General features: G+C 45.3%; 1 protein-coding gene and 1 non-coding gene across 4 annotated transcripts in view; one reads left to right on the top strand and one right to left on the bottom strand.

Annotated features, from left to right (window-relative positions):
* AGPAT3 (1-acylglycerol-3-phosphate O-acyltransferase 3) overlaps nucleotides 1-21,607 on the bottom strand; it is a 116,965-nt gene extending 95,358 nt beyond the window's left edge. For all 3 annotated transcript variants that reach the window (XM_063092124.1, XM_063092130.1, XM_063092141.1), the window contains exon 1: nucleotides 21,349-21,607. The gene's annotated coding sequence lies outside the window, so the exon portion shown is untranslated. The remainder of the gene's footprint in view (nucleotides 1-21,348) is intronic.
* On the top strand, nucleotides 3,417-3,523 carry LOC134365030 (U6 spliceosomal RNA). Its single transcript, XR_010021918.1, has one exon. It is a non-coding gene; the product is annotated as a U6 spliceosomal RNA (small nuclear RNA).
* Nucleotides 21,608-25,042: the final 3,435 nt, after the last annotated feature.

Consider the following 25,042-nt stretch of genomic DNA (forward strand, 5'->3'; position numbering starts at 1 on the left):
TGAATTCAATTTTTCACTAATCCAAAGCAGGCTTCTCTATCTGATGTTTCCTATCCAAAACATACTGATCTGTAGCTCCAAAGCAGAACCTGTCTCCAGGAGGGGCCTGACTGTTGCACAAGCAACCTAATGCCACCTCTTGAGAAGAACAAAAGTGTTTACTTTTTATTTCTACTCTCAGATCACTTACTCTCAATGAAAGCATCTCATTAAAAGTACATTTTTTTCACATCAAAATGCAATGTTAGGACTATTTGCCTGCAGTTAATTAGCAGAAAAGGCGAGGCAAGGCTCAAAAACACACCATGTGCTTATAGCACCTCCGAGACTCTCACAGCCCTCCCTCTGCCCCAGTAACCGTCTCTTCCCAGCTTACTCAGTAGGGCCAAGAGCACCGCTGTCAATCAGTCACAAACAGCTCACACTGGTGAGAGACCTTTATACGCTGTATTCTGAATACAAGTCCCTTGTCAGACGTGTGATTCACAAATATTCTCTCCCACTTATGGGTTGTCTTTCTGCTTTCTTGATGGTGTGCTTTAAAGCACAAAAGTTTTAAATTTTGATCTTAAAAGCAGCTAGAGAAAAAAGACAGATCACCTTCAAAGGAGAGACAGCCTGGAAATGATTTCTTAACATACAAGAAGGCTGTCAAAGGCCACTGGCTGATATCATCCACATGCTAAAAGAACATAACTGCCAACCCAGAATTCTATAACCAGCAAATGTATCTCCGAAGGAGCAGGAACACAAAGAACATTTTCTGACAAACAAAAACAGGGTAGCTCACCATGAGCCGACTCTGACTGAAGGACTTTCTAATAAATGTGATTTCAAGCAGGAAAAAGTGACCCAAATGGAAAGTCAGAGATACACAAAATAAAGGGCAAAAAAAGTGGTCAACATATGTTCAAATCTGAAACAAAATAGTAATAACAATAATAATATGGCAACAATGTCTTGTGAGGTTTAAAAAAATCATACATATATATGAACCCAAAACCAAAGCACCCAGATATATAAAGCAAATACTATTAGATTTAAAGAAAGAGATAGAACCCAATACAATACTAGTTGGGGACCTCTCTCAGCACTGGACTGATCACCTAGGCAACAAATCAACAGAGAAACACAGGATTTAAACCACACTTAAGACCAACTGGACCTGGCAGACATCTATAGAACATTTCACCCAACAACTACAGAATATACATTTTTCTCATCAGTACATGGAACATTCCCCCAAATAGACCACATGTTAGTTCACAAATCAAGTCTTAACAAATCTTTAAAAATTGAAATCATTTCAAGTATCTTCTCAGACCACACAGATTAAAACCAGAAATCAATAACAAGTGGAACTCTGGAAACTATAGAAATACAAGGAAATTAAACAACATACTCCTGAATGACTTATGGGTCCAAGAAAAAATTAAACAGGAAATCAAAAAGTTTCTTGAAATCAATAAAGATACATCATACCAAAACCTGTGTGATACTGCAAAAGCAGTACTAAGAGGTAAGTTTATTGCAATAAATGCTTACATGAAAAGAGTAGAAAGATTTCAAATAACCTAATGCTACATCTCAAAGAACTAGAAATACAAGAACAATCCAATCCCAAAATTAGTAGACAGAATAATTAAGACCAGAGCAGAACTAAATGAAATAGAGACCCTCAAAATGATACAAAAGATCAATGAAACAAAAAGTTGGTTTTTTGAGAAGATAAACAAAATAGACAAGCCATTAAGTAGACTAACTTAAAAAAGGAGAAGACCCAAATAACAAAAATCAGAAATGAGAGAGGAGACATTACAACTGATATCACAGAAATACAAAGAATCACTAGAGAAGATTATAAACCACTATATGCCAACAAATTTGAAAACCTGGAGGAAATGGATAAATTACTGAACACATACAAACTAGCAAGACTGAACCAAGAAGAAATAGAAAGCCTGAACAGATCAATAACAAGCAATGATATTAAAGCAGTAATAAGCAGCCTCCCAACAAAGAAAAGCCCAGGACTGAATGATTTTACTGCTGAATGCTACCAAACATTCAAAGAGGAATCAATGCCAATTCTCTTCAAACTATTCCAAAAAATTGAAATACAGGCTGTTTTCCCAAACTCATTTATGAGGTCAGTATTGCCGTGGTAACAAAACCAGACAAAGATACAACAAAAAAAGAAACTACTGCCCATATCTCTAATGAACGTAAATGCAAAAATCTTCAACAAAATATTAGCAAATAGGATACAGCCACACATCAAAAAAATTATACACCACGATCAAGTGGTATTTATCCCAGGGATGCAAGAATGATTAAACATATGCAATTTAATAAATGTGGTACACCACATCAACAAAATGAAGGACAAAAACCATATGATTATCTCAATAGACACAGAAAAAAGCATTTAACAAAATTAAACATCTCTTCATGATAAAGACTCTTAGCAAATTAGGTATAGAAGGAGAGTATCTCAATACAATAAGAGCCATGTACAACAAAACTACCACCAATCTCATCCTCAATGGGAAAAAGCTGAAAGATTTTCCCTTAAGAACAGAAACAAGACAGGAACAAGACAAGGATGCCCACTCTCACCACTCCTATTGGTCCTATTTAACATAGTATTGAAAGTACTAGCCAGAGCAATCAGGCAAGAGAAAGAAATAAAGGCATCCAGATTGGAAAAGGTGAAGTCAAACTATCCCTGTTTGCAGATGACATGATTCTATAAATGGAAAAACCTAGGGACTCCACTAAACAACTCTTAGAGTTCAGAAATGATTTCAGTAAAATTGCAGTACACAAAATCAACATGCAAAAATCAGTAGCATTTTTATACTCCAATGAACTAGCAGAAAAGGAAATCAAGAAAGCCAGCCCAAGGGCTGGCTCATGGATCACTTGGGAGAGTGTGGTGCTGACAACACCGAGTCAAGGGTTAAGATCCCCTTACCAGTCATCTTTTTTTTAAAAAAAAGAAAGCCAGCCCATTTACAATAGTCACCAAAAGAATAAAATACCATGAATCAATTTACCAAAGAGGTGAAAGATCTCTACACTGAAAACTAAAAATCATCATTGAAAGAAGTTAAAGAAGACACAAAAAGATATTCCATGTTCTTGGATTAGAATTAACATTGTGAAAATGTCCATGCTACCCAAAGCAATCTACAGATTCAGTGCAATCCCCATGCAAATACTAATGACATTCTTCACAGAAACAGAAAAACAATCCTAACATTCATATGGAACAACAGAAGATCCCAAATAGCAAAAGCACTCCCAAGTAACAAAATAAAAAGCTGGAGGTATAACACTACCTGACCTCAAATTATAGTACAAAGCTATACTAACCAAAACAGCATGGTACTGGCATAAAAACAGACACTTGGGTGCTCGCTTCGGCAGCACATATACTAAAATTGGAACGATACAGAGAAGATTAGCATGGCCCCTGCGCAAGGATGACACGCAAATTCGTGAAGCGTTCCATATTTTTTATAACAACCACAATTATTTGAAGTTGATATGACAAGCAAACAGAAAGGACATTGTTGGGGGGGAGGGGGGGAGGGAGAAGGGAGGGAGGTTTTGGGGATGGGGAGCAATAATCAGCCACAATGTATATCGACAAAATAAAATTTAAAAAATATAAAAAAAAAAAAAAAAAAAAAACAGACACTTGGGCCAATGGAATAGAATAGAGAACTCAGAAATCAACCAACATACTTACAGCCAACAGATCTTCGACAAAGGCACCAAGAACATACATTGGGAAAAAGACCGCCTCTTTAATATGTGGTGCTGGAAAAACTAGACATCCATATATAGAAGAACAAAACTAGACCTGTACCTCTTCCATATACCCAAATCAACTCAAAACTGATTAAAGACTTAAATATACAACTGGAAACTATAAAACTCCTAAAAGAAAACACAGGGCAACTGATACTTCAGGAAGTAGGACTGGGCAAAGAGTATATGAACAAGACCCCAAAAGCACAGGCAACAAAAGAAAAAAATAAACAAATGGTATTATATCAAACTAAAAAGCTTCTGCACAGCAAAAGAAACAATTAGAGTGAAAAAACCTATGGAATGGGAGAAAATATTTACAAACTATGCATCCTTCAAGGGATTAATGTCCAGAATACACAAGGAACTCAAACAACTCAACAGGAAAAAAACAAGTAATCCAATTAAAAACTGGGCAGAAGCTATACAGGCATTTTTCAAAGGAAGACACAAATGGCCAATAGATGGAAAGATGCTCAGCATCACTAAGCATCAGGAAAATGCAAATCAAAACCACACTGAGATATCATCTCACCTTACTTAGACTAGCTGTTATCAAAAAGAAAATAACAAATGCTGGTGAGGATGCAGAGAAAGGGGGACCCTCCTACACTGTTAGTGGGACTGTAAATTAGTGCAGCCATTATGGAAAACAGTACAGAGGTTCCTCAAACAGCTATAGATGGAACTGCCATATGATCCAGCAATCCCACTGCTGGAAATATACCCAAAGGAATGGAAATCATCATGTCAAAGGGATACTTGCACTCCCACATTTATCACAGCTCTATTTACAATAACTAAGATGTAAAGCCAACCTAAATGTCCATTGATGGATGACTGGATAAGGAAAATGTGGTATATCTACACAATGGAATACTACTCTGCCATAAAAAGAATGAAATTCTGCCATTCGCAGCAGCATGGATGGACTTAGAGAAAATCATGTTAAGTGAAATAAGCCAGACAAAGAAAGAGAAATACCACATGTCCTCACCTAAAAAAAAACCAAATAAATTTTTTAAAAAAAGAAAGATACAATGATCACAATAATTCATTGATCTTTCAAAAGGAGAGAACAGAACTGAGGCCAGCAGAGGTGGGGGAGGTGGAGGGGAGGTTAGTGAGAAACTGGTAAAGGGCCACAAAACATAATTACATTGTATAATGTTTAAATACTAATTATCCTGATTTGAGCAGATTGCACACAGGTATTGATATTCAATGCCATACCGCACAGATATGTACAACCAATTATAAATTTCAATTTAAAAAAGAAGAAGAAAGAATTGAATGCACAGCAACACAGTAGTCAGAGGGGAATGAATGACTTTATGGGTGTTCTCAGGTCCCTGTGTCATCCCAAACGGTAAAGTACTGGCTAAGTTCAGATTTTTTGCCATTTCTGGGGAAACTCTCAAAAGGACAGAGTCTACAACTTCTAGATTGGTAGAGTGCAAAAAATTAAAGGATCAATATTTGACTAAAAAAAAATTAAGGAAAGAGAAGAAAAGCAAAAAAACTTAGCATAGACAAAAAATCAGCAAAATATAAGATAGTAGGTTTAAACACAAATCTATCTTTAGCTACATTTAAAAGAAAGCAAATAAATAATCCAGTTAAATTTTTTTAATTGTCACACTTAAAAAAAACTATCAAACTTCAATTTTTAAAAAACCCTTTAATTATATGCTATTTACAAGAGACACATCTAAGATACAGATAAAGATACAGAAAGGTTAAAAATGAATAGGAAGAGATATGCAAGGCTAAGGCTTACCAGAAGGCAGTGGACACAGCTGGATTAATTTCAGACAAAGTTGACTTAAAGGCAGAAAGCATTAGAAGAGGTAAGATCATAATAACAGGCATTTCATTCATGAGGAAGACATAACAATTTAAAACTTATATCACCTAATAACATAGCCCCCAAATAAATAAAGCAAAAATTGATAGAGCTGCAAGAATAAATAGACAAAAGGGATATCTGGAGAGCAGAACAGACCTCCGGTTCCAAGTAAGGAGACAGGAGTCAGCACACATTTTCTGGGAAGGCAACAGGTAGTAAATATTTCAGATTATACAGGCCACATAGTCTCTATCACAACCACTCAGCTCTATCCTGGTGCAATAATAGCCCTGGACAATACCTAGACCAGTGAGTGACTGTGACCCAATAAAACTTTACTTGTACAAACGGGTGGCAAGCCAGGTTTAGCCCATGGGCTGTGGTTTGCTGACCTGTGATACAGAAGAATTCAACAACACGATTAATGAACTTGACTTAATAAATCTACCCAAAATGCTACCCCCACCACTCCAGAACATAATCTTTTCAAAGACACACAAAACTTTTTGAAATTTGACCATTTGCTGGGCCATAAAGCAAATCTCAGCAAATTTAGAAAGACAGAGATCAATTAGAGCAGGTTCGCTGACCCCAGTGCATTTAAACCAGAAAAAAAAAAAAGAGTTATAAAAAGGTATTTGCAAAAATACCCACATGTTAAGAAATTCAAAAGTTATCAACAGTCAAACAATAAATTAAAATAAGAATTAGAAAACATATTGAATGGAACAGCAACAAGAATATTTTGTCACAACTGATCGGCCGCAGCAAAGAGTTCTTAAAGGGAACGTTATACTTCAGTGTATATTAAAAAAATTTGAAAGGCTGAAAACTTGACATAAAATATATCTCAAAAAGTTAGGAAAACAAAAAATAAATTTAAAAAAGGAAGGAAATCACTTAAAAAGCAGAAATTAATGACATAGTACACATACAAAAAGCTACAAAGCTGGTTCTTTGGAAGAATCAATAAAATCGACAGTTTTGTCAAGAGAGATCATGATAAAAAGAGAGGAGGCGTGGATAATGCCAGGAAAGAAAGGGAGCAGAGCCAAATGCTGCAGAATTTTTAAAAATAAGAGGGTATTATGAACCACTTTATAGCAGCAAACTTGAAAGTGTAGATAAAAGAACATTATTATTCCCAGAAAAATAATGTATGAAAATATACTTAAGAAGAAACAGAAAACCCACAGAACACTATGACCGTTACAAAACCAAAGCAGAAGTCAAACATTCACCACCAAAAAAAACCCAAAACACCCCAAGTTCAGAATGTTTTCACCAGTGAGATCTAGCAAATATTCAAGGTATAGTGAGTCCAATCTTTCATAAACTCTTTCAGAGAAGTGAAGAAAAAAACAGGAAAAGAAAAAAAAGAAGCACCCGGCCCCAGCCTGTGCATTTTGAGGCTAAGTACAACCTTCTTGTTAAAACCTGACATCGTATAAAAAAGGATAATTATAAAACAATCTCATTCATGAGCATAAATATAGAAGCCAAAAAAAAAACATTAGTTAACTGGGTCTAGTAATTTATTAAAAAGATCATGGCTAAGTTGGGTTTGTCCCAAGAATGCAAGAATGTTTTAACATTATGTTAACAAGCCAAAAGGGCAAAACCACACAATCAGTTTAATTCACAACATCCGTTCATGATTACAGTTTTAAAAATAAAATAAATCAAAACCTCCTGGCAATTGAAGAATAGAAGGAAATTTTTTCAAATTGATAAAGAATATATATTTTTAAATCCACAACAAACATTACCCTTAGTAGTGAAAGCATGAAAGCCTCTCTTTAAGTCAGGAGCCCTCCCCTACTTCAGCCCCACCTGGCGCTGGAAGTGCTGCTGGCACGGGAAGGTGAGAAAAAAACAAAAATCTAAGCATCGAAAAGGAGAAAAAAAAAAAAGCTGTCATCACTCACGGATGACATGGCTGTGTGCTTAGAAAACCTAAAATTAAAATAATAAATAAATAAAATACTCATAATTTGAAATAACCTACAGGTAAATTTTTAAAATCAATAAGAAAGTTTAGCAAGGTGGCTAGATAAACAGTAGAATCAATCAATATTCTTATTTATCAGCAATAAACATTTATTTTTTTTTTTAATTTTTTTTTTTTTAAGAAGATGACTGGTAAGGGGATCTCAACCCTTGGCTTGGTGTTGTCAGCACCACGCTCAGCCAGTGAGCCAACTGGCCATCCCTTATAGGATCCGAACCCGTGGCCTTGGTGTTATCAGCACCACACTCTCCCGAGTGAGCCACGGGCCGGCCCAGCAATAAACATTTAGAAAATAAATTCTTTAAATACTAGTACAGTAGCACCAAAAATATTAAATAGCAGCAACACATTTAACAAAATATGACCTACACAAAAAATCCATTCAAGGTGGATTAAAGGCTTAAAATTTTTTAAAAGAACAATCAGGGCGTTTTCTCCATCTTTTTAAATAAAAATTTTGTACAGAGAAATTGAAATAATAGTACCAAAAAAGTCTGTATACAGTACTTAGATTAAAAATTACTAACATTTTGCCTAATAGCCTTTGCACATGCATGTGTGTGTCTGTGTTGCGTGTTTTCATTCCTGAACCATTTGAGAGTTACTTGCAGACATCACAGTACTGTATGCTTCAGCATGTCTCTCCTAAGAGCAAGGTCATTCTCCTTCATCACCACAATAATACTAGCACACTGAGAAAACAAGCAATTAGTACCCAGCATCACCTAACAGCCAACCTACATCTGAACCTCCCTAACTCTCCCGGCAATGCTGATCCCGTTGTTTTTCAAACCAGACTCTAATCAAGCTTCACACACTGTTTGGCTGTTACGTGTCTTTGTGATCTTTTAATTGAGAACAGGGGTTGGCAACCTTTTCCGTAAAGGCAAAATGGTAAATACTTCAGGCTTGCAGGCCACACAGTCTTGTAGGGAAGCAGCCATGTGCAACAGGGAACCAAACGGAGTGACTGTATTGACAAAACTTTATTTCCAAAAGCAGGTCAGATTTGGCCTGTGAGCTGTTGCTTGCTGACCCCTGGTCTGGAAAAGTCTCCCCCCACCCCCACTTTCTCTTCATAAGGACGTTTTGGAGAAACTAGGCCAGCTCTTAGAACGTCCTTATTCCAGGTTTACGTGGTGGCTTCACAGTGGCCGCCACTTAACCAGTTCCTGCATTTCCATGGCTCTTGGCCCTGGAAGGGCTTGGCTGTTTGGGTGAACCGAGGCTGATGTTAGCAATTCTCCTAACAGTCAGCTCTGAGTCCTGCAAGTCTCCTCAAGGTGTCTGCCCTTCCCCTACCCTCTCCGTTTGCCAGGCCACCAGCCTCGTTGTCCCAGGTCTTCACAGACTTGCTCTTCCTAAAGCATCACCTACGCTGCATCCTGCCCCGGCTCTGCAAGCCCCCTCTTCTGCTGCATCTCGCCCCAGCCTGGCGACCTCATGGCCAGTAGCTCCTCCAAGGAACCCCTCCTTGCCACCCCAACCTTGAGCCAAGATACCTCACCCTTGGGCACCTGCACACCTCTCCCTGAAGCTCCCCTAAGCGTGCGCATTCCCCTGGGCTGGAGGCTGGAGCTGCAGAGCCTCCAAACAAGATGCCTTTTTTTCTTTCCAGATCAGCTTATATAAGAAACCAGCAATCATAAGTAGAGAAAAAAATTTTAATTGAAAGTTATTTATTCAAGAACTGGAGACCAACTAGGAACACGGAAGACAGAAAAGCAAATCTCTGTGTCTCGATCAGTGACTCCAGAGCAGGCCGTACATGGACACCTGTCCAGCCAGCCAGGCCTGCAGTTCTGGGCCTGTTGCAGGGTCCTGGCTGCCAGTAAGGACACAAGAGGCCTAAAGGAGGCAGGACACTACATAGAATCACAGAATCAGGTGAAGCATTTAGCTCTCACATTTCCAGGCCTGGGTGGTGCAGACAGGTCCTGAGCCCCTGGCTCCCTGGCCTTGCCCAGCGCTCTCCTATCACAGGGCTCAGGCAAACCTTTACCTTCGGTAAAACCAGTGCTTCCATTAAAGCAAGATCTGTGGGGGATAAGCATTACATTTCTGAATTAAAAACAACGCATCATTGTTAACCCTGAATCACTCAGGGTAACAGAGAAGGGAAAGAGCCACGACAAAGAAACAGGCACAGCCAGTGGCTCGTTACATGTTTTGGAATGCTGACACATCTTGTCCCCACATCCAAGGTCAAATCTTCAGATACTGTCCCTCTGTGTCCAGCACACACCACAACAAGGCCCCCCAGGGCCCACTTGGAGGAGCAGGAAGCCTCAGGAAAGGGCCCCCAGCAGTGAGTCTGGGCCACCGCATCTAACGACTGCGTGGTGCTGTGAGCCAGACCAGAGGCAGGACAGGGAGAGGCTACGGTAGCTCCTTCCCATTATGAAAATAACATGCTCCACTGAGCAGAAAACAGGGATGAGAAGGAAGAGGAACTACAGAAAGACCAGAGACTCGCTTCTCTTCTCGTGCTGTCTTCTCATTCGGATGAGTGGGTCACTGAAAGCTTAGTCATTGAAAAAGACACCACCCCTATCAACTGCAGTCAAATGCCTTTGTGATATAGAATGGGGGAGGGAAGGGGAGTGGGGGAGAGGAGAGGATGGGGAAGGGAGGGGAGTGAGATAAGGGAGAGAATGGGAGAGGAAAGAAGAAGTGGGGGAAGGGAGAGAATGGGGGAGGGAGGAAGAGTGGGGGATGGGGGAGGGAGGAAGAGTGGGGGATGGGAGAGGATGGGGGGGGGAGAGGATGGGTGAGGGGAGAGGATGGGGAGGGAAGGAGGAAGATGAGGAGGCAGTGTAGGGGACAGGAATGAAGGAACACAGCCCTGGAGACTATTTTGGGACATCCACAAAGTTGCCTTACTCTTTGAGACAGGGTGACACATCCTTGGGGACAGAAGTAACTACCTGGCCAAAAGTACTTCTTTTAAGAGACACCTACACCCACTGCAAAAAGACCAAAACACTTAGGACTTTATGGGAAGAAACTCAGGAACTGAGCTGGGCTGAGTAATAAGGAATGAAAAGCTGCCCCTGGCCCAGGTCCTGTAGGTCCTGTAGGTCCCATGATCAACAGGGCTTTCCCGTCCCAGATACATGACGAGCTCCTACTTTTAAATGGGAGAGGAAATGCTGTCCAGAGGGCACGGCACAGCAGGGTCAGTGAGGTCCCTTCTGGGGTTCCAGAGCTTGCAGGACGGTGATGGCTGTGGAATCTGGGCCCCTCTGACATGGGGCCACTTGCTCTACTGCCCTGTGTAGGTCAGAAAGGTCCAGGCTGTTACTGCCCTTGAGTTTCCAGAAAGCTCGTCCTCCAAGGCAGGTGAGCCCTCACAGTGGCCTTGGAGGACACCCAATGGAGCCCCAGTGCTGGAAGTGTCACCTAGCCAGAGGCCGGCTCCCAGCTGGGGTCGGGGGGGGTACTGGGGGCCAAGGAATACCTCTTGGCTTGTGTCAAGCTTCACAGTCTGCAGCAATTCATATTTGTCCTCTTAAATTTCTAGTGCTGGTCAACTCACAAATGAAGGAAGAGGAAGCTGTTCCTTTTGCCTTCGGGGCCTTCATGCATGTGTGACTATGTCCACACCAGGCCCTGGCCCTGGTGGGGCCACAGCTTTCTGGTGCTCTGTCTAACCTGTGCACCAGGATCCCAGTGTCACACCGTGGCACGTAGGACCATGTTGTCATGTCCAAGAGGACAGACACAACAGGCAGAGCTGAGCAGCTGTCTCCCATAAGCCCACCCAAGGCACAGCACTGAGAGGTCAGCATCACCCAAAGACCACAACACCTATGGCCACAGGAGAACCAAGGGCCCTCTGCCCAGTGGGTCTCACGACTGTCACTGCTTGCTTCCCAGAAACATTAACAGATGTTATGGAGGCTATGCCATCACAGTGACAGGAGGCACTGCCGGCTCTCAGAGGCTGGACCAAAACGCACCTTCCACGGGTCCCACCAGATACCTGCCCTTGGAGCTCAGAGCCTCACTCCAACTTGTACGTAAACATCATGGATCTGGGTTTTCACAGACTCTGGATTTTCCAGGAATGCAGCTACGCATAAAACACACCCAGGGAAGGGAGATGAACCCTGCCTTGGCTGCCCCCAGCGAGGGGCTGAGGAGCCCACTGCCCCCTGCCCCCTCAGTGCAGCTTGAGCTAACAGGGGCCATTCTGTCTCCCAGCATAGACCCATGCTGGCATTTCCACATGAAAATATGTAATTTTCAAATTCTGGGTGCAGACAATCTGTGAAATCCATGTCCATACTGTAAAGGTATTACAAACAATATTACTATTACTATTAATACTTAATATTAATAATTGCTATAACTATTAATTAATATTGATATTATCGGTAACAAAATGAATCGCACGTGGTAGTTAGCAGCTGCCAGGCCCTGCACTAAGCATCTGCATGTATTAACTCCAGTGTACAAAGGCATGGGGTCCAGCAGGTGGAGACTGATTGCTCCTTCCTGGGGCACAGGTCCCCTGATGAGGTACCAGCCCAAGGTCGCCAGGCTCCTCCCTGGATGAAGTGACTCTGGACCAGTGCTGAGCAGCTGTGAGTCACCCTGCACTTTTACATTCCTAGCAGCCATGTTAACAAGTCAAAAGAAACAGGCAAAAATAATTTAATAATAAATTTTAATTAACCCCACATGCCCAAAATGTTACCATTTCAACATGTAGTTGATAAAGGAGAATATTCATGAGCTGGCTCGTGTCCTCTCTCTCACGCTAGGCCACTGAGATCGGTGTGCATTTCACACCAAGAGCACATCTCGGCTCCTACCAGCCACGCTGCCAGTGTGGCTCTGTGCACCGCATGGCCCATGATGTCCACGCTGGACGGCACAGGTCGAGACACAACAGTCTCTGAGGTGACCTCCCTCCCACTCCCTTTCTTGTTCACATGTTAAGAGTTTTAGAAATTTTTAGCTTCACCTATCTTTTGGCTTCAAATGTACCTATAATGGTTAATTCCTCCCTTGGATGGTTAATGTAGGGGGTCCCATATTTTACTTACATGTTTTCATACACTAGAGCATTTCTTAATTTTAAAAAAAAGAAAGAAGTTGACCCATTCTTGAAAATACAATATAATCACAAGGTACAGAATAAAAATTATGACAAAATTCTTAATACTTCAAATTTTCTTTTCCTTCCATAAAATTTGAAAGAAGAAACTGTTCCCTTTCTGGAAATAAATACATGATAAATGGCAAAGTAAACACAATTAGCAATTACCATCACTTCCTTTTCAATTTTCTTTTCTACCTAAAAAAGCTCTTATGCTAATTCTCTCTCCCTCTCCTGTTCTCCTTGCTAGGAAGGACCAACTCTATAATCAAGCCACAAGTCTCATGGCACCTCCTCCTCGCTATGTGCAGTTGGCACAATGTGATGTGCAATGTGTGCACCTCCATGCAACATCAAACACGGAGGACTTGAAAGGCCCCGGTGCCATTGCACTCACTTCCTGCCAGTGGATGGGAGGGCGCCAATGTGTGTCTCTAGCTGGCACCTGTGTCTGGTTTTCCGTGGACGTACATGAGCGGGGACAAAAAGAGTGAGTGATGAATCACTGTTAAATAAGCCCATCCTGCCGTGAATGTGAATGCAAACTTTGAAGTTTATTTTCAAAACACCACAGGCGCATACATGACCCCTGCCCACACACAAACGGTGACACCACGGAGGAAGGGGAATGATGCTGTCTGAGCCCTCTGAGGCCCGAGGCCGGGCTCACCGCGCTGCACCACAGCCCCAGCGTGTCTCTCCTGCATGAGGCTGTGCTGGACAGGGCGGGTGCCAGCGGGAAGCAGCGACTCTCAGACCCACCGAGCCCTGAGATGACTCAGCAACGAGGGGTCAGGAGCAGGCTGCCAGGACATGCACAGACGCCCAGCTCCACAGGTTCCAGGAACAGCAAGAACTGGACCAACGCCTGTGGTACGGTGCATGCCACCCTGGTCCTCAGGAGTGAAGGATGGTGGAGAGGGACAAAACCCACCACCCTCCTCGGCTGCACCCCAAGGGGACCACAGGGAGAAGCCAGGTGAGAGGCAGGAGGCCAGGGGCCCCAGACGCAAGGCCAGTGTCGGGACAAGCTTGCACAGAGCTCCATCCTTCGTTTCCACAACTGACCTCCCTTTTCAGCATGGTGCTCCTGGTCTGAGTCACTTGCTCCCCGGGACTCTGTTCCCTGGGCAGTCTGGCCAGGGCTCACGCTGCCCTCAGCCACACGCAACACCACTGCTCCAACATGTCCATGGCGTGGCATGATGACACGCCACTTACCATTCTCAAAGAGCTTTGTCACGAGAGCTCCTCTAAGCTCGCAGCCTGCTGCGGGGACAGCGGAGGGGCTGAGGTGTGTAGCCCAGAGGAGCAGGGTACGGCGGCCACACCCTCACCAGACCCAGCCCAGCACAGCCAGCCCCTACCACCTGTCTTCCCTGCTGAGCTTCACAAGTAGGGCACAGCGTGGTCACACCACCCATGGGACTTTACAGTGGGGTGCAGCCAGAGAACCCCCAGCATGCCAGATCTCCCCACCACAGTAAATGGGGACTGGAACACTGGTGCACCTCACACAGTGTTGTGCTCTCAGACATTGCCACACAAGCCCACAGATGTCATCTTGGCAGATGTGAACTGGCAGTGCGTGTTTAATGTCTCTGAAATGTGGAGACCCTTACTCAGCAGCCTGTTTGCAGAATTTATCTTCAAGGAGTTGACTCGAGAAGAGCTGTCTGTCACCTTTATAATGTGGAAAATGGCCACACTGCAGCATCCCCCCCCAAGCGGGGCCAGGACAGACCTCAGGGAGTCAACCATGACAAGGGTGAGAGGTCTGCAGTGCTCGTGAAGCAAAGAAAGCGGGCCACGTGCACGTGTGATTCCATCTGTGTTGTTAAAAGTGCATGTATGTGTGCACGTGTGTGCTGACTCAGACTCAGGACAGGGAAGGCCTCCCCAGCAAGTGGCAGACACCTGGAAGGCGAGGACTCATCAGGTGGGCTGGGAAAGAGTGCTCCAGAGAAAGGCACGCCCAGGCCAGAGGGGAGCACAGCTGGTGCAGAAGCTTGGAGATCAGGTGAAGTGGGGCACAGCACACAGAAGAGGAGGCGGTGACGTAGGCAGGGAGTCACCACTGGGAGCCAGGCAGGGTGACAGGGATGGCATCTGAGGTATTGAAACATGACTTCAGACACACCACAGGGAATGATCTGATGGGAATGGAGCTGGAGTACCTGGAGTGAGGGGTGAGGTGATCCCCAGAAGGAAGGTGAGGCTGGGTAGGTGCTGCAAGTCATGATGTAGGAGGTGGGACCCGAGAGTCTCTGTGGCCATTGAGTGGGGAAGAACATGAGGGAGACTGGGAAAGGGGTGTCATGGACAGCGCCCAGGGGTCTGCGTGGACCCCAGTGGAGATGGGGAAGAACAGACAGGAACAAGTTGCTGAGAAGACACCTCAGTCAGAGTCCCCAGAAGAACACCATTTTAGATGCTTAATAGTCTTTTCCTTTACATTTAATTTCTACTTTCAAAATCTGATAATCTAAGATGTAATCACCTTTAAAAAAATCATGCTCTTTAATTACTACTGGTATATACCGTGTATGGTATATGTATGGTAGTTCTTCAGCAACCAGCCAAAATCTATTTGAGAAAAAACAGTTTAAATGGTGACCTAGTCTGCCTGCTCTAGAAATCACCTCAGGTCAGATGGCTGATAGTCAACGAAGGGTTAAGTTTGTTAAGGACAAAATCTGAGTCACATTTTGCAACTGTGTCCCAAACTGGTTAAGAGCACTTGGTGATGATGTGCTGGGGTAGGGAGGGTCTTCCCAGATTTAAGCTCCCTGGAAATCACACTTTATCTTCCACATGGCAGCATTAGGCCAGGATAGAATTTCCCCCAAGACAGCTCAGTCATTTTGGTATACCTAACTCTATGCCATTCCCTCAACTGCTTATTGTTGTTTTGTTGATCTGGATTTATGTAGATTCATCCCCACTATAGCAATTTCTTCAGTCTCAGAGTTCTACTTTGTGATCACTTCTCTTCTTAGTCAATCACATCTTTAGAAGTCCCCTTTGAGAGTCCAGGAAATTAACCTAAAGTGGCTCTCCTGGGATCAGTCCCACTCCTGGGCTCCTGGCAGGAGCAGAGCTTCTCCAGGGAGACTTCACTCCTCTCATACCTGCAAGAACCTGCAGATAAAGCTCACCTGAGATAAGCCCACAATCCAAAATTGCAAAGTCCATGAGAACAAGCTTCAGCAACCAAGAGACAGCAGAACAAGCAGTGGATTTCAACCCTCAAGAAATTCAAATCTTGGTATTATATTTGGTATTATTATTATTATGGGTATTATTTTGGTATTATTAGTTGCAGTATACAAAATAAGTATGTTTAGAGATTAAAGAGGAAATCAAAATACTTGCAAAGAAAAGAATCCCAAAAAAAGGAAGTGGCAGATTTGGAAAGAACCAAAGTGAACTTTTAGAAATGAGAAATGTAATCATTGAAATGAAAATTGTAAAGAACAGGGTAAACAGAAAATTAGACAGAGATGAAGACAGAGTTGGTAAACTGGAAGATAAACCTGAAGAAATAACCCAGAACTCAGCATAAAAAGACTAAAAGATAAAAATCATGAACAGGAGTTTAAGAGGTTTGTGGGATGGTGTGATGAAGTCCAGCAGAAGCAGCATGCAGAGAAATAGTGGCAGGAGTGCTCACAGGACTGCCGGAAGACACAAAACCCACCTGCAGGGTAAAGAAAAGAAACCCACACTAGAGACACCCCAGTGAAATTGAAGAGCACCACGGGTAAAAGCAGCCAGAGGGAAAACTTACTATTGACAGCTGACTTCCTGGCTGCAACTACCTAAGCCAGAGATGGTTACATGATATAATTCAAGTCTCCAAAAATGCCCACAAATCAGTGCCATATAGGACCATATCCTCTGCCTACAAGGCTTTTGAGCTAAAGCCAATAATAAAAATATAACCTAAAATCCCCATGCATTTAGAATATAAACGTGCATTCTATATAATTCATGGGTCATGGAAGAATAATAATGGAAGTTTAGAAATGCTTAGAACTGAACAATGAAAATACTACATACACACCTTAAATGCCTACAACAGGACCTGGTGGCTCTCTTCTAATGAAAAGAGTATGGCAAAAGTAATAGGCCGTCACCTCTAAGGTTAAGAAGGACTGTGACTTGCGACTCTCTCTGCACACGAGGATTATGTGTATATCTCTAATAAAAGGTACATCCATTCATTCAATCAATCTCTCCAATTAGGCTAGGACAATGGCTAAATCAGAAATCAATCTATGAAAAGTTTCACCCAATCATCAGCACATTCTTTATATCAAGAGTCAATAAACAGCTCTTCATTTTACTCCCATCAAGTGTGCAATGAAAAGCAGAGCACAGATGAATTTATATTAGCTGAATTTACTTTCTTTTGATTCAACATCATATCTAGCATATATGTTTCTATCATTTCAGACAGGGATTTCCAAGGCCCCTGTCCAGCAAGTGTAGCCCTCTACAAGGGGAAAGTTTTAGAATGAGTATGTGTGTGAAGCCAATCGCTTAGTTTCTGTTTTAGCAATGTAGATTTTCATATGTTGGGTTTTCTGAGCATCAAGGTTGTCTGGCAGAAAGAATATCAGCTTTGGATATGATCAGACCTTTGTTTGAAATCTGATTCATCAAAGCTGAGTGACCCTGGCCAAGCTTTCCTGCCTCAGTTTCCCATGTCAGTTTCTTTGTCTGTGTAATGGGATGATACCACTCTCCTTACAGGGTTGTTTTAAGAATTAACACAACGGGCATATTAACCACCTCATGGAGGTGCAGTCATTGCAGTTGTTATTATAAAAGAATAAGTAGCACATAGGTTGTAAAATAGGGGACAGATTTAATGTCAGCATGTACTGACGATGTTCGGGTCTGCAAACAGAGCACGAAGAAAGCACTACAGCCACCTCCTTGCCACGGCTCCTGCACTTAGCTCCCCTCGCCCAGTTCAGAACCAGGAAGGAGGAGAGTCACAGGGGAGCAAGGGATTGGAGTGAGGGTATTTCCAGGCAGCAGCTTTTCACTATCGCTCATTTTGTAATTCATTATTACTGTTATTTATTACAGATTTCTTTCCGCACCCACTTTCAGAAAGGAATGGAGACAATGTCGGTTAACAATGCATGGCCTCCCAGAGTCACCCGAGGACAGGCCTCTGGACTGCTGGCAGCTGCTCCCACCGTGAGCCAAGCTGCAGCTTTTAGTCCTAAGTGGTACAAAGCACTCCAGCCAGGAGGAAGACTTCTGCCTGTCACACACTGAAGGACAGACACTCGTGTTTCTTTTGATTTGCTACCACTAATGTCTAAAATGTATCCTACCTGCTGCCTTTACATCTGCACTTGGGAGAAGAGGTGGTCGATTAACCCCAGCGCCATGTACTCTAATGACCAGTTACAGGCTTCAGCCCTGGAGCAGAACTGATGCCAGCTTCCACCCTCAACTCTGCCTCTCCACCTCCACAACCAAACAGACATCATCCCCAGGTCATCAGTGTGTCCATCTCCCATACTTTGCTGGGCAAAGATAATCAAAACATGGTGAATTTTTCTACACAACTAAATGAAAGACTGTCAGAAGAACCACTAATGCTTTTACCTAACATGCAGCATTTTGAAATTAGCTACTTAGAATTAATCTTAAAGTTATTATGAGGTGGTTTTAGGAACAACAGATTAAGTCATAGTCATTTCACTTTATGATTTGAAGCAACTCATTTAAAACCCCAAACATTCCTTGGTTAACCAGATTAAAATCCCAGGAAATTTCTGAGCAAATGTTTTACAAAATTCAGTCCAGCCTTACTATAACATAAATTTCTCAATGAGCAGACTGAGTAGCTAAAGATCTCACATTATACAATTCATTAAAAAGGAAACAGTCAATTGTAGTCAATCATGTCCAGTGCTTTGCTCCGTAAACATCGGTCAGCCACAACTTGCAACAGTAAAATCATAGAGTTTTTGACAAGGCCAGAGAGGGAAGAAAAGCTCATAAGCAGAAGTCATGGCTTTTGCCAGAGGTGGGTTTTGATGGTGACAGGCCAACACTCCACTTAAAGTGTAAATGTGAGGGGCTGTGGCACTGGATCAGCACTGGGAGAGTCTAAGCAGGGCTAAAAGTCAATGACAGGAGTACGTGTGATCGGACAAGTTAAGTATCAGGAGTAAATGTGATTGGATGAGTTAACCAGAGCTAACTTGTCAGGGGAAAATATGATTGGACAAGTTCATGACAGCCCCTCCCACCCCCACTGCCCCCCACCCCCACCTCCCACCCAAAAGAAACAAACAAGCAAACAACAGTAAATTTGGCTCTCCTCAAACACAGCTTCTGTTTTTCCTTTTCCCTGTTTATAGGTATGTAACATTTCCTGCCTACCTGTGATTTAACCAGAGATCAAATTTACATACTGTTAGCACACTGAGGGTTCTCAGAGGTGGGTTTAAACGATGGCCATGCCAATTTGTGACATAACCTTAGGCAAGTAACTAAGCCTCTCTGTTTCTCAGACCACTTTTTACAGGGTCCAAGTGCAGATCAGAGACAGCATGTGTAAACGGCTAAAGCATATATATTAGTAGTATCCACCACTAATTAGCATGGGAAATAGACGTGAACATGGACTGAACAGATAACTTTGGTGCATACTCTTTCTGTAACTTCCATAATAAAATAATTACTTGCAGTCTGCTTCCCCGGCCCTGGTACATAGACATGAGTGATGGCACAGGATGTATCCTTGCCAGATCCTGAGCTTGTGGTGGGGGCCAGCCAGGAGCCAGGCAGTAACCTTGCCACAGGCTGCTCTAGAATCCACACTCCTTGAGATTCCAGTATCCCTCTTGCATCTTTCCTCACCATCCTATAATACTGTCTTTAACCCTATTCTCACACATCCTCCAGCTACTGTTAAGATGCAGACCTGTCATGGACAGCTCACCCTCTCTGCAGATACACCACATAAGGCCACACACGGGTAGGGTGAACAGCTGTCTCCCCCCAAGCACAGCCACTCCGTGAAGTTTGGTTCAAAACACATAACGTACCCACACCTTCCAAGGCCAAGAAGAGGCCCTGTTTATTCTGTATGTCAAACACAGGTAGCCACTTTTTTAAACAATGTAATCAGGAAGATTCTTAAGAGTAATGGAGAATGGATACAGAAGTTGAGTTGTAACAGGCTAACTCTGAAACTTTGTGGGGAAGGGTGGGGGGGAGTCATCATGATTACCTAGAAAAGTGGAAGGGGCACAGCAAGGAGATAATCAAATAAGATACCGTTCAGAATCCAACAGAGACCCATCCTCAGAATGACCAGCCTGCTGAGCTGCACGTAGGGATGTCCCTTTGGTTCCAGCAGCATTGGGCCCCATCCCATTTCCCACCAGTCCATCGTCATTACCCACCAAATCAGGAACCACAGATTCCGGCTCTCTGGAATGATTTCAATTTTGAATACGGGTGGCCATGGTGCAGTCCGGCATCAAGGCCAACAGACACATTTTCCTTCCTGTAAGATCATATTTCCCAGGAAAAAGAGCCCAACTGCTCAATATTCTCTTAGACAGGACTTTCAATACTGTGCTTTAAAAGGCGGGGGGGTGGGGGGGGGGGTGGGGGGTGGGGGGGGGGGGCGGGGGGCTGTCTGGGAAGCCATTTACAAAAGCATTTTCCCTATTTCAGTAAACTTCTCAAAGTTTAAAAAACTGCACAATTTTTCAACATAGTTTCAACTGCTAATAATCCTTTCCTAAGTACCTGGGGATCAACTGATCTAAGGGCCCTGGGGTGGAGGTGATTCGCCCCCACGTGGCTCTTTGATCACCGATTGACCCCATCACCTGACTGAACTGGTGAAAATTCACAGTCGGCCTTTGGTCTAACGTCAAAGTCAAACCTGAAAACTGTGCGCAACCCCTCCCGGCAGTCCCACCTGCAGCCCTCCTTCCCGGGTCGAGCAAGCAAAAAGTGAAACTAACCAGGGCCTCAGCATCCTGGGCCGAGGGTGCCCTGCGCGGTCCCGGTTCCCCAGCAGGAAAGCGGGGGGGGGGGGGGGGGGGGTCTCGTTGCCACAGGGGACCGAGCAAAGTCCTGGGGAGAGGGGAGGGGATGAACCCACCAGGACCCCAGTCATCCCCTCCCTCAGCTTTGGCCGGCCAGTCCGTCCTCCCAGGGAGCCCCCTCCCCAGGACACCCGCCAGGCCCAGCGCCTCCAGAACTGCAGCGGCCAGACGCGGGCAGGCAGGGAAGTGACCTGGGCCTCGGGCCGGACAAGGCCACCTGGAGGCCCTGGGGCAGTGGGGGACGGACAGGACCCGGACCGCAGACCCGTCCCAACGCCCAAACCCCGTCCTCTCCCAGGCCCCGCGCGGCCCACGGAGCGCAGCCGGCCCGCCACGGCGTGGGGCCTGGGCGCCTGACCTCGGGCAGGGGATGGAGGGTGTCTCGACTCGACCTCAGGCGGCGGAGCGGGGGGTCGACCTCGGGTGGGGAGTGGGAGCCTCGGGCTGGGGCCTCGCCGCTCACCTGCAGCCGCGGCCACCTGCTCGTCGCGCGGGGTCCCCAGCGTCGCCTCCGCGGCCCCGCTCCCGCCACGGCGCTCCTCCGCCCTGGGCCCGGCCCGGCCCTGCGTCGGGCCTCAGCGAGTGCGGCGCCCGCCGCCCCCGGCCCCCATCCCGCCGCCCGCCCTCCGCCCCCGGCCGCGCCGCCACTTCCTGTGCGCGGCGGTCCCACAGTTCCGCCGGCGCGCGGGGTGGCCGGGGACACGCGGGACGCGGGGGCGGGCGCGGGGCGGACGCGGGGAGCCGGGCGCGCCGGGTGACCTGCGGGTCCGCCAACGGCCGGTCAGGGGTGGGGCTGGGGGAGGGGACGACGGGCCGGATCATGAGTGGGGACCGGCAGGGCACGTGGGGGCGGGCGCCAGCGAGGGGACTGAGGCGTGGTACCGGACGGGGGACAGGCGGCCGGACGGGCGCACGGAGTGGGACAGACCTGGGGCCGGGCACGCGCGGGGGCCGGCGTGGTCTGGGGGCACCTGGGCATCGGGGCGAGCTCAGAGCCCCCATCTCCTGAGGTCCCCTGCGGGCACCGGGGCAGCTCGGGGAGTGAGCGCCACCTTTCCCCCGTCCTCCCCGGGTGGGCAGCAGTCCGGGGTCAGCGCCAGGTGGGGCTTGCTCTGGGGATTGTCCTGTGAGCAGAGGCTCCGCGCGAGGATCGCGTTTCAGACCGTCTGCTGCGCCCGTTGACTTATTTATAGTTGGCACTAGGCTGGCAACATTGTAACCCTGGAGGAAGCTTCGCTAAGCCAAGGGGCGGGGGGTCCCTCTAAGACCGGCCTCGCCAGCCTCCCCGCTCCATGCCCATGGTCTCTGACTTCTGTCCCCTCCTGGCTGGAGAGGGTCACCTGAGCAGCGGACAGCAGCCACCTGCGTTGCACACCTGGCAGGCGGCTGATCCTAGAAAAGGCTGAGGGAGGCCCAAAGGGCAGGTGCATGTGCCCTGACAGGACCCGCCTGCAGCTGGTTGTTAACCAGCGGCCAGGGAATCTCCATTCCCCTCCTCTACTGAGTACCTGTGTGGCCTGACACCTGCTCAGGTCCACTCTGGACTTCCTGAGTTTGGATGGGTTTCATTTGAAAACTAACATACCTAGTGCTGGTACTGTCTGCTGTGCCTGCTTTTAAGCCTCAAGTTATTTCAGAAAACACCTAGACTAAAAAGTACATACCGTTGAAAAAGGAGTTATGATTTGCAGTGTCATGGAAATTTAATATTTGTAAGACCTTTGAACCTGCATTGCCACTTCTGGTAATCCATCCCACAGATAAATTCCCACAAACACCTGCAGGCGGGTACACAAGGATGTGTGCTTACAGCATTGCTTGTAATTACACAAAAACTGAAAACAACCAAGACACACGTGGTTACATAAACTCCAGGATATTCATTTAATTTAAAATATTTTTCAAAAATTTTAATGTAGTGATTTTAGGTACACTGATATGATATAATCTCCAAGATCTGTTAAGTTAGAAATGATCCATTTTCTCTATTAAAAAAACAATATATGCATAGACATGTCCAGAAAGCTTCTGGAAGGATAAACACAAGACTATTATTGACTGGGCAAGAATGATGAAACTTTTTACTGTAAGCTGGGTATTAATGTTTAGATTTATCATCAGCACACCTTTTATAATTACTTTTTAAAAACTAACTAAAATGCACCCTATCATTCAGACATTTGATGACCCCTTAACTGTTACTTGGAGCTTTTAGATCAGTACAAAATACTGTATGAGGGCACTTCAAAAAGTCCGTGGAAAAATAGAACTGAAAGATAATACGAACCTTTGCGTGAACTTTTTGAAGTGCCCTCGTGTGTGTCTCAATTGTATACAACTTCATCGATATAATCTGATCTCTCTTCAATTGAAATCTGTCACTATGCAGACCTGAGCTGAGCGAGTTTGCCCTGGAAAACCACAGCTGAGCATATAAACAGAGAAAACACTCAGAGAGAACTTGGAGGTCCGCCAGCCATCCTTAACCCTTTATGGGGCCCTGTTGTGTGTACGAGCTCAGATTGGCAAGAAACGTGGCCATGGCTAACATTTACTGAGAGCTTATCATAGGCTTAGCAAAACAAGGCCATGAGGTGGAGACTACTGACACCCCATTTTACACTTAGGGAAACTGAGGGACAGCATACGGCAGACGGCAGGCAGCAGGCCCCACAGCCTGGCTCTTGGCCTGGACTTTACAGGGCCCCAGTGGTAGCTTCTCCCGGCTCAGTAATGATATTGTTTTCTTATTAGGAGAAAAACTCCAACCCCAGCCTCTAAATTAAAACTGAGCGGGGTGGGGAGGATAATTCTGACTTGGAGTATTATTCTGCACAGAGAGGGGATTTCTGCAGTGGATGAAAAGGAATGTGGTATTTGAGCACCTGCTGTGGGTACAAGCTCGGCCTGTGAGAGGGCTCCACTGTTTATTGTTCGCTCCAATTCTCAGAACCAACTTGCTCGTAACCTGTGTCACAGATAAGTAAACCAAGCCTGAGAGGTGATCCCAAGGTCAAACGGCAGACAGCTGCCTGCCTCCAAGCCCAGAGGGGTCTTTCCAGTTATAAGATGGCTTCATTGGAGATCTTTCCTGTCAAGCTCCAACAAGGCCCAGGTGCCACGGTCTGGGCTCTAGGTGGATCAAGGGAGAGGACAGGCAGCATCCCAGCCTAGGGAAGGCCTCCTGGACCAGCTGGACGTGGACATCAGGTTGTCACAACTGCCAGGGGAATCGAGAGCCAAGAGTCGGTGCCGGCCTGTGATCTTGGACAAGGGCATTACCCGTTTGAGTCTTAATTTCTTTTTTTTGTTAAACGAGGAGGTTCCCACCCCAGATTCCCGATCCCCAAGAGTGTGCCCAGAGAGCCATGGGCTCTTGGAGTAATTCACTCATATTTAAGCCTAAGGAAAATTCTATATTTACCCAACATGTAAAGATTTATCAAAACTAAAGACAATAACTTTGCTGAAAATACATGAACATGAATACAGAGACTAGTCTGAGGGACACCTGTGAACACTAATCTCAAATGTTAAATGTTTTTGATGAATAGAATAGGAAAACAACAATAATAGATGCAATTTTTTCAGGAGTCATATTATTTTGAATGTAGACTTCTACAGAGGCAAACATTATAAACGGAATATTTTGCAAAAAAGAGATTGGAAACCCCAAGATGTGCAAAGACCTCGCCCATGGAAATGATTCCTGAGAAACAGGCTCCGTGTGGAGGAGTCGCATCAGACGAGATTGTCATCCATCACACCGCCAAGTGGTCAGTGGAGAGGGCAAGAGTGACTCACCTGGGATGACTGAGAGAAGCATGGCCTGGTCGGATGGAGGTCAAAGCCAAGGACACAAGAGGATAGGCCTCAGCAGCCGTCCACCCAGTGGGAAGCCCTAGGTTTGAGTCCAGGCTCCACCTCCTGCTGCTAAGTGAGGACAAGGTAGCAGCACTGTGGCGGTTGCCTGGTGGAGGCTGAGAGCCCACGGAGCCCTTGGCATAGGGCCTGGGCAATGAGAGCCATGCAGCTGGTAGCCCTGTACGGTCAGCAGCATCCTCTCAGTGAGTCATGCAGTGGGGCTGAGGGGGACAAGAGAGGGAGGGCAGCTGGGTCGGAGACTAGTCTGAGGGACGCCAAGGGTCCTGGCTGAG

The sequence above is a fragment of the Cynocephalus volans genome, chromosome 1 (assembly GCF_027409185.1).
Source record: "Cynocephalus volans isolate mCynVol1 chromosome 1, mCynVol1.pri, whole genome shotgun sequence".
NCBI classification, from domain to species: domain Eukaryota; kingdom Metazoa; phylum Chordata; class Mammalia; order Dermoptera; family Cynocephalidae; genus Cynocephalus; species Cynocephalus volans.